Source organism: Pristiophorus japonicus, chromosome 1 (assembly GCF_044704955.1).
Source record: "Pristiophorus japonicus isolate sPriJap1 chromosome 1, sPriJap1.hap1, whole genome shotgun sequence".
Lineage (NCBI taxonomy): Eukaryota > Metazoa > Chordata > Chondrichthyes > Pristiophoridae > Pristiophorus > Pristiophorus japonicus.
Window position 1 is genome coordinate 389,477,960 of NC_091977.1, and position 10,945 is coordinate 389,488,904.

At 45.0% G+C, this 10,945-nt stretch overlaps 1 pseudogene; it reads right to left on the reverse strand.

The window, feature by feature from the left end:
- Positions 1 to 9,902: 9,902 nt before the first annotated feature.
- Positions 9,903 to 10,021, reverse strand: LOC139278927 (5S ribosomal RNA; annotated as a pseudogene).
- Between the last annotated feature and the right edge of the window lie 924 nt (positions 10,022 to 10,945).

Sequence of the window (10,945 nt, forward strand, 5' to 3'; positions counted from 1 at the left end):
CTTTGAGGATGTCCTTGAAACGTGTCCTCTGCCCACCCGGGGCTCGCTTGCCATGTAGGAGTTTCGAGTAGAGCGCTTGCTTTGGGAGTCTCATGTCGGGCATGCGGACGATGTGGCCCGCCCAACGGAGCTGGTCGAGTGTAATCAGTGCTTCGATGCTGGGAATGTTGGCCTGAGCGAGAACACTGCCGTTGGTGTGTCTATCCTCCCAGTGGATTTGTAGGATCTTGCGGAGGCAACGTTGGTGGTATTTCTCCAGCACTTTGAAATGTCTGCTGTACATAGTCCATGACTCTGAGCCATGTAGGAAGAAAGAGGCCTTGAAGAAAGAACCTTGAAGAAAGAAGGAAGGCCGACTCCACTTGCAGCACCACTCCCTGTCACCTCAGCAACTTTAAATCATTGTAGAAACTTCAAAACAGTTGCAAAACTTACACAGTGCTGGTAGATATCATAAAGCAAGTCACCTGAAAGTTGTTGATGATCCCTTTATATAGCACTAGTGGGGGGGCCCATGCAGCAGATTGCATGGTGAGCTGCGCATGCATTGGAGAGGGTACGCAGTCGAGCAGCGATGTCCAAAATAACAGGTCATGTGTCAACCAACGTTCCACGCTGACTAACATCGTGATCTACCTCATTAGCATTCTTCTGCCAAACGCAGGCTGCAGCCGCGTTACCGACCTACCCAAAATGTCAGCCACTGGGGCACGCAACGATAGTGCACAGAAGCGAGGTGGCCACTATTTTATTGCTGAAACTGGCCTTAACAGCCAGCGCTATGTTGCCGAATTTCACAGCCATAGAGATTAAAATAAAACAAAAAAAGGAGGCTTATGCTAAATGTCAGGCTGATAATACAGTAAAGAGCCAAGCTGAACTCAGAAAGTACAGAGTAGATCTAAAAATGAGTCATCAATGGAAGGGTGCTGTCAATTAGGGACCAAAATGGAAATCTTCTAGTGGAGGCAGAGGGCATGGCTGAGATACTAATTGAGTACATTGCATTAAAAAAGAGGATGCTGACAATGTCACTTGATTAACTTGATTGAGTTCTTTGAGGAAGTAACGGAGAGGGTTGATGAGTGTAGTATGGTTGATATTGTATATTTCAACTTGCAAAAGGCATTTGATAAAGTACATTATAATAGACTTGTTAGAAAAATTGAAGCCCATGGGATTAAAGGGGAAGTGGCTACATAGACACAACATTGGTTAAGGATCAGAAAGCAGAGAGATGTGGTGAACTATTGCTTTTCAGACTGGAAGGAAGCATACAATGGTGTTTCCCAGGGGTCAGTATTAGGACCACTTCTCTTATAGAATCATAGAAATTTATGGCACAGAAGGAGGCCATTCGGCCCATTGTGTCTGCGCAGGTCGAAAAAGAGCTATCCAGCCTAATCCCACATTCCAACTCTTGGTCCGTAGCCTTGCTGGTTATAACACTTCAAGTCTTGACTGCGCTGAAGAATCCACGCACGTCGTGGTTGTTGGCTAACTGCTGGATCTCCTGTGCTTTCTCCACCAACCATCTGTTTGTTAGGTCACGGGTTTTTTGTTGGACCTCGACCTTGGTGTTTCCCGGTCGAATGACTAAGCGTCTCTTCGCAGGTGCTGATTATGGAGGCCTTGATGGTACTGTGGGCACTCTGCATCTCTGGGTGATCGAGGGTCACCAGGTTGGCAGTGAGGTGCTGGATGAATAGCGCTTTATCATGGGGGATTGTAACCTACATATCGATTGGTCAAATCAAATCGCACGGGGTAGCCTTGAGGAGGAATTCATAGAATGCATATGGGATTGTTTCTTAGAACAGTACGTTACAGAAACTACAAGGGAGCAAGTTTTCTTAGATCTGGTCCTGTGTAATGAGACAGGAATAATAAACGATCTCCGAATGAAAGATCCTCTCAGAATGAGTGATCACAGTATGGTTGAATTTGTAATACAGATTGAGGGTGAGGAAGTAGTGTCTCAAATGAGCGTACTATGCTTCAACAAAGGGGACTACAGTGGGATGAGGGCAGAGTTGGCTAAAGTAGACTGGGAACACAGACTAAACAGTGGCACAATTGAGGAACAGTGGAGGACTTTTAAGGAGCTCTTTCATAGTGCTCAACAAAAATATATTCCAGTGAAAAAGAAGGGCGGTAAGAGAAGGGATAACCAGCCGTGGATAACCAAGGAAATAAAAGAGAGTATCAAATTAAAAACCAATGCCTATAAGGTGGCCAAGGTTTGTGGGAAATTAGAAGATTGAGAAAATTTTAAACGACAGCAAAGAATGACTAAGAAAACAATAAAGAAAGGAAAGATAGATTACGAAAGTAAACTTGCGGAAAACATAAAAACAGATAGTAAAAGCTTTTACCGATATATAAAACGGAAGAGAGTGACTAAAGTAAATGTTGGTCGCTGAGAAGATGAGAAAGGGGATTTAATAATGGGAAATGTGGAAATGGCTGAGACCATAAACAATTATTTTGCTTCGGTCTTCACAGTGGAAGACACAAAAACCATGCCAAAAATTGCTGGTCACGGGAATGTGGGAAGGGAGGACCTTGAGACAATCACTATCACTAGGGGGGTAGTGCTGGACAGGCTAATGGGACTCAAGGTAGACAAGTCCCCTGGTCCTGATGAAATGCATCCCAGGGTATTAAAAGAGATGGCGGAAGTTATAGCAGATGCATTGATTATAATCTACCAGAATTCTCTGGACTCAGGGGAGGTACCATCGGATTGGAAAGCAGCTAATGTAACACCTCTGTTTAAAAAAGGGGGCAGACAAAAGGCAGGTAAGTATAGGCCGGTTAGTTTAACATTTGTAGTGGGGAAAATGCTTGAAGCTATCATTAAGGAAGAAATAGCGGGACATCTAGATAGGAATAGTGCAATCAAGCAGATGCAACATGGATTCATGAAGGGGAAATCATGTTTAACTAATTTACTGGAATTCTTTGAGGATATAACGAGCATGGTGGATAGAGGTGTATCGATGGATGTGGTGTATTTAGATTTCCAAAAGGCATCCGATAAGGTGCCACACAAAAGGTTACTGGAGAAGATAAAGGTACGCGGAGTCAGAGGAAATGTATTAGCATGGATCAAGAATTGGCTGGCGAACAGAAAGCAGAGAGTTGGGATAAATGGGTCCTTTTCGGGTTGGAAATCGGTGGTTAGTGGTGTGCCACAGGGATCGATGCTGGGACCACAACTGTTTACAATATACATAGATGACCTGGAAGAGGGGACAGAGTGTAGTGCAACAAAATTTGCAGATGACACAAAGATTAGTGGGAAAGCGGGTTGTGTAGAGGACACAGAGAGGCTGCAAAGAGATTTAGATAGGTTAAGCGAATGGGCTAAGGTTTGGCAGATGGAATACAATGTCGGAAAGTGTGAGGTCATCCACCTTGGCAAAAAAAACAGTAAAAGGGAATATTATTTGAATGGGGAGGAATTACAACATGCTGAGGTGCAGAGGGACCTGTGGGTCCTTGTGCATGAATCCCAAAAAGTTAGTTTGCAGGTGCAGCAGATAATCAGGAAGGCGAATGGAATGTTGGCCTTCACTGCGAGAGGGATGGAGTACTAAAGCAAGGAGGTCCTGCTGCAACTGTACAGGGTATTGGTGAGGCCGCACCTGGAGTACTGCATGCAGTTTTGGTCACCTTACTTAAGGAAGGATATACTAGCTTTGGAGGGGGTACAAAGACGATTCACTTGGCTGATTCCGGAGATGAGGGGGTTACCTTATGATGATAGATTGAGTAGACTGGGTCTTTACTCGTTGGAGTTCAGAAGGATGAGGGGTGATCTTATAGAAACATTTAAAATAATGAAAGGGATAGACAAGATAGAGGCAGAGAGGTTGTTTCCAGTGGTCGGGGAGACTCGAACTAGGGGGCACAGCCTCAAAATACGGGAGAGCCAATTTAAAACCGAGTTGAGAAGGAATTTCTTCTCCCAGAGGGTTGTGAATCTGTGGAATTCTCTGCCGAAGGAAGCAGTTGAGGCTAGCTCATTGAATGTATTCAAATCACAGATAGATAGATTTTTAACCAATAAGTGAATTAAGGGTTATGGGGAGCGGGCGGGTAAGTGGAGCTGAGTCCACGGCCAGATCAGCCATGATCTTGTTGAATGGCGGAGCAGGCTCGAGGGGCTAGATGGCCTACTCCTGTTCCTAATTCTTATGTTCTTATGTTATGTTCTTTCTTAACAGGGTCTTTGAGGGCCTCTGCGTTGATTTTCCTGTTGCCGTCACTGTTTTAAGGCTACATTGATGTTAATGATGGAATGGATTAGGCAGTGGTCCATCTAGCAATCGTCAGCTCCTGTCATGGTGCAAGTGATGCGCACATCCTTGTGGTCCCTCACTCGGACGATGACGTATTCGAGCAGATGCTAGTGCTTGGAGCGAGGGTGCTGCAACGATGCCTTGTACTTGTCTCTCTGACGGAACAAGGTGTTGGTGATGACAAGGTCATGTTCTAGGCATTTCATCAGGAGCAGGGTACCGCTGGAGTTGGTTTTCCCTAACCCCTCTCTGCTGATCACACCTCCCCAGAGGTTTGTGTCCTTTCCGACTCTGACGTTGAAATCACCAAGAAGGATCAGCTTGTCGTCCGCTGGGACTCGGGACAGATTTGTTCGAGGCTGGAGTAGAATTCCAGTGTTGGGGCCTATGCACTGATGAATGTAGTGCACTGGATCTGGGCTAGAGTGAGCCGAAGAGTCATGAGACGTTCGCTTATCCTGCAAGGGGAGTCTCTGAGATGGCCCACCAGCTCATTCTTGATGATGAAGCACACTCCATGGAGGTGGCGTTCTTCTTCTGGTTTGCCTTTCTAGAATAAAGTGTAACCACCGCCTTGCTCTTTGAGCTGGCCTTCCCCTGCCCAGCTGATCTCACTTAGGATGCCGATGTCAACGTCAAAGCGTTTGAATTCCCGGGCAACGATAGCAATGCTGCATTTTGGTCTATTGCTGTTGGGGTTGTCATGAGGATCCTGACGTTCTAGGTCCTGAACTTAACTTTGAAGGGTGGAAGATGCCTGTGTGTGAGTTCTCTTAAAGTGGGGAGGCCGTTGCACACCGGCTACCACATGGGCTTAGCAGAGCAAAGTCTTGGCCCAATGGCAAGGGGATCCAAGACGACTGGAGATCAAGCTCTACTGCATGGGCCTAATTGCCTCCGGTGCGATGTGAGCCAGAAGCTCGGTGCTGAGCAGCGCCTTTCGGAGAGATGGTGAGAGATCCGAGTGTGGAGAATGGGAGTGAGAGATTTAAGACAATGCTTCCCTCTTCCAGGTATTAGCTCCCGGCTGAGAGCAGGCATTGGGATGGTCAGAGATCCAATTCGTAAAAGGAGGAAAGGACAGAGTGGCCGCCGCCATTGCATGCACAAATTGTGCCGACAGGAAGATGGTGCTTGAAGACCAGGACCTCAAATTCCGCACCAAGCTCATGGTCTACAGGGCTGTAGTGACACCCACTCTCCTATATGGCTCAGAGATGTGGACTATATTCAGCAGACACCTCAAAACACTGGAGAAGTACCATCAGCGCTGCCTCCTCAAGATCTTGCAAATCCATTGGCAGGACAGACGCACTAACATCAGTGTTCTTGCTCAGGCCAACATCCCCAGCAATGCAGCATTGACCACGCTAGATCAGCTCCATAGGGTGGGCCACATTGTCTGCATGCCTGACATGAGGCTCCCAAAGCAAGCTTTCTATGCAGAGCATCGACATGGCAAGCGAGCTCCAGGTGGGTAAAGGAAACGCTTCAAGGACATGCTCAAAGCCTCCTTGATAAAATGCAATATCCCCACCAACTCCTGGGAATCCCTGGCCCACGGCTGCCCAAAGCGAAGGAAGAGCATCCGGGAGAGCGCTGAACACCTCGAGTCTCATCGTCGAGAACAAGCAGAAACCAAGCATAGACAGCAGAAGGAGTGTGCATCAACCCAGGCTCCCCGACCAGCCTTTCCTTCAACCACTGTCTTCCCCACCTGTGACAGAGACTGTCGGTCCCACATTGGACTCCTCAGTCACCTGAGAACTGACTTTTAGTGTCATCGTCAACTCCGAGGGACTGCATATGACGACGAGCACTTCAAGTGCATATCCAAATACTTTTTAAATATGATGAGGGTTTCTACCTGTACTACCCTCTGGGTGAAAAATTTCTCAACTCCCCTCTAATCCTTCTACCAATTACTTTAAATCTATGCCCCCTGATATTGACCTCTCTGCTATGGGAAATGTGTTCTTCCTAGCCACTCTATGTAGGTCCCTCATAACTTTATACACCACAGCCTCAGCCTCCTCTGTTCCAAAGTAAACAACCCCAGCCTATCCAATCTTTCCTCATCGCTAAAATTCTCCAGTCTAGTAAATCTCCTCTGTACCCTCTCTGGTGCAATCACATCTTTCCTGTAATGTGGTGACCAGAACTGTACGTAGTACTCCAGCTGTGTTTAACTAACTATAGTGTTTCATACAGTTCTAGCAGAACCTCACTGCTTTAAAATTCTATGCCTCGGATAATAAAGGAAAGTATCCCATACGCCTTCTTAACCACATTATTTACATCTCCTGCTACCTTCAGGGATCTGTGGACATGCACTCCAAGGTCCCTTTGTTCCTCTGCATTTCTTAGTATCCTACCATTTATTGTGTGTTCCCTTGCCTTGTTAGCCCTCCCCAAATGCATTACTTCACACTTCTCCTGATTGAATTCCATTTGCTACTTTTCTGCCCACCTGACCAGTCCATTGATACCATTGACAGCTTTCTTCCTCACTATCAACCAAATGGTCAATTTTTGTAACATCTGCAAACTTCTTTATAATGCCCCTACATTGAAGTCTAAATCACTGATATAAACCACTATGGGACCTAGTACTGAGTCCTGTGGAACGCCACTGGAAACAGCCTTCCAGTCACAAAAACATCTGTCGACCATTACCCTTTGCTTCCTGCCTATGAGCCAAGTTTGGATCCAACTTGCCACTTTCCCTTGGATCAAATGAGCTTTTACTATTTTCATCAACCTGTCATGTGGGATCTTATCAAAAGCCTTGCTAAGATCTATGCAGATGACATCAAATGCATCACCCTCACCGACCTCTCCCCATACCTCCTCAAAAAATTCAAGCAAGTTAATCAGACACGATCTTTCCTTAACAAATCTATGTCAACTGTCCTTGATTAATCTGTGATTTTCTAAATGATGATTTATACTGTCCCTCAGAATTTTTTCCAATAATTTTCTCACCACCAAGGTTAGACTGACTGCCCTGTAATTACTTGGTATATCTCTTTCTCCATTTTTAAACAATGGCACAATGTTAGCAGTCCTCCAGTCCTCTGTGACCACACCTTCAGCCAGAGAGGATTGGAAAATGATGGTCAGAGCCTCCGCTATTTCCTCCCTTGCCCGTCTTAACAGCCTGGGATACATTTTATCCGGGGCTGGGATTTATCTACTTTCAAAGATGCTAAACCTTTTAATACTTCCTCTCTCTCTATATTTATCCCATTTAATATTTTACACTCCTCCTCCTTAACTACAATGTTTGCACCGTCCCTCTCCTCAGTGAAGACTGATGCAAAGTAATTATTAAGATCCCTCCCCATATCTTCCGCTCCACACATAGGTTACCTTTTTGGTCTCTAATAGGCCCTACTCTTTCCTCAGTTATTCACTTGCTCTTTATGTATTCATGAAATATCTTTGGGTTTTCCTTGATTTTACGTGCCAATATATTTGCATGCCCTCTCTTTGTTTTCCTAATTTCCTTTTTAATTTCACCCCTGCACTTTCTATACTCTTCTTGGCTTTCTGTAGTATTAAGCTCTCGGTATCTGACAAAAGTTTCCCTTTGATATATATTAATGACCTGGACTTGGGTTACAGGACATAATTTCAAAGTTTACAGATGACACAACACTCAGAAAAGTAATAAACAGTGTGGATTTCAGGAGGACCTAGACAGACTGATGAAATGGGCAGACACATGGCAGATGCAATTTAAACACAGAGAAGTGTGAAGTGGTGTGTTTTGGCAGGAAAAATGAGGAGTGGCAATATAAACAAAATGGTACAATTTTGAAGATGGTGCAGGAACTTTGGCTTCATAAACAGAGGAAATAGAGTACAAAAGCAAGGATCTTGTGCTAAACCTTTATAAAGCACCGGTTAGGCCTCAGCTGCAGTATTGTGTCCAATTCAGGGCACCACACTTTCGAAACAATGTCAAGGCCTTAGAAAGTGTGCAGAGGAGATTTACAAGAATGGCACTACAGTTATGGGACTTCAGTTATGTGGAAAGACTGGAGAAACTGGGGTTGTTCTCCTTGGAGCAGAGAGGGTTAAGGCGAGATTTAATAGAGGTGTTCAAAATCATAAAGGGTTGTGAAAGAGTCAGCAAAGAGAAATTATTTCCAGTGCAAGAAGGGTCGGTAACCAGAGGACACAGATTTAAGATAATTGTCAATGGAACCAGAGGCATCATGAGGAAAAACAATTAACATAGCAAGTTGTTATGATCTGGAATGAACTGTCTGAAAAGTTGCTGATAGCAGATTCAGTAATAACTTTCAAAAGGGAATTGGATAAATTCTTGAAGGGGGAAAATTGCAGGGTTATTTGGAAAGGACAGGGGAATGGGACTAATTGGAAAGTTTTTTCAAAGAGCGGCACAGACAATATGGACCGAATGGTCTCCTATGTTGCATCATTCTATGATTCATTGAAGCAGATCTCGGAGGTCTGCAATATTAATGGCCACTGACTTCTGGACCTCCTGCTGCTAGCCAAAAACAGAAAGCCTCGAGCCCAATTGATCCACTTTGTGAACCAGGAAAAAAAACTTACCTGATTGGAAGCAGAAGGCGGCTACAATCTTAGCAAGCTAAGTACAACTAAGGCTACGGAGTGTGAAATATTAGATGGAATAAACATAGTGAGGGAGGAAGTATTAAGGGATTTAGCAGCTTTGAAAGTGGATAAATCCCCAGGCCCAGATGAAATGTATCCCAGGCTGTAAAGAGAAGCAAAAGAGGAAATAGCAGAGGCTTTGACAATCACTTCCCAATCCTCTGTGGCTACAGGTGTGGTGCCAGAGGACTAGAGGACTGTTAACGTGGTACCTTTGTTTAAAAAGGGAGAAAGCGATAGACCGAGTAAGTACAGGCCAGTCAGACTGGAAGGATGTTTCCAGTGGGGTTCCACAGGGCTCCGTAATGGGTCCCTTGCTTTTTGTGTTATATATCAATGATCTAGATTTCAATATGGGGAATATGATTAAGAAGTTTGCAGTTGACACTAATATTTTCTGTGTGGTTGATAATGAAGAGGAAAGTCATGGACTGCAGGAGGATATCAATCTACTGGTCAGGTGGACAGAGCAGTGGCAAATGGAATTTAATTTGGAGAAGTGTGAGGTAATGCATTTTGGGAGGGCTAATAAGGAAAGGGTGTACACATTAAGGGGTAGGCCACTTAAAAGTGTAGATGAACAAAGGGACTTTGGAGAGCTTGTCCACAGAACTCTTTTGGGAGGAAACTAAAACATTAATCCTTAAATCGTGTCCCCCCGATCTTGGGGGCACACCAAACATTTACAAGGCCCTTTTTTTGTGTTTTTTTTGTTTTTTGGGGTTTTTGTTTTTTTTCAAGTTTTTTTGGGCACTAAAATCATATATTTTTTTTTCTCCAAGTGCCCCCTATAAAAGGGGAGGGGGACACTAAAAACACCGGCAATTAAAACAAATTAAACTTTAAAACATAAAATCAAGTTGCCGGGCGTGATGATGCACTCCAGTCCCTCCGGTGCCCACCTCTCGCAGAAGGCCACGAGCATACTGGTGGACACCACGTCTTAGCGTACTACACCTGGTATTCCCAGGCAGTCTCCCATCCAAGTACTAACCAGGCTTGACTCTGCTTGGCTTCTGAGATCAGATGAGATCAGGCATTTTCAGACTAGTGTGGCCACAGGCAGCTTGTTCACAGATCCCTGAAAGTAGCAGGCCAGGTGGATAAGGTGGTTAAGAAAGCATACGGAATGCTTGCCTTTATTGGCTGAGGCATAGAATACAAGAGCAGGGAGGTTATGCTTAAATTGTATAATACTCTGATTAGGCTATAGCTGGAATACTGCGTGCAGTTCTGGTCGCCATATTATAGGAAGGACGTGATTGCACCAGAGAGGGTGCAGAGGAGATTTACTAGGATGCTGCCTGGAATGGAGGATCTTAGCTATGAGGACAGATTGGATAGGCTGGGTTTGTTCTCATTGGAACAGAGGAGGCTGAGAGGAGACCTCATTGAGGTGTACAAAATTTTGAAGGGCCTGGATATAGTGGATAGCAATGGCCTATTTCCCTTGGTGGAGGGGTTACTTACGAAGGGTCATAGTTTTAAGGTGGTTGGTGGAAGGTTCAGAGAAGATTTGAGGGAAGGCAGAGGGTTGTGGGGGTCTGGAACTCACTGCCTGGAAGGGTGGTGGATGCAGAAGCCCTCACCACATTTAAAAGGTGCTTGGATGGGCAGTTAAAGTGCTGTAACCTGCAGGGTTACGGATCTAGAGCTGGTAAGTGGGATTAGACTGGATAACCTCTTGTTGGCTGGTACAGATACAATGGTAAGTACTTCAGGGAATCGAATATGGCCAGGGTGATCTCCTAGACTAGTTTCGATCGCCTGGATGGGTCTGAAAGGAATTTTCCCAGATTTTTTTTCCCCAATTGGCTTGGGTTTTTATCTGGTTTTTGCCTCGTCCTGGAGATCACATGGCTCCGGTTGGGTTGGAGTGTAGAATGTTTTGGTGCAAGGGGTGTCGCAGTTGTGTGGCCGGACTGGTTGGGCTGGGTGCTCTTTACCTTTCTGCCATTGTCCGTTGTTTTAGGTTTATATGTAACCTT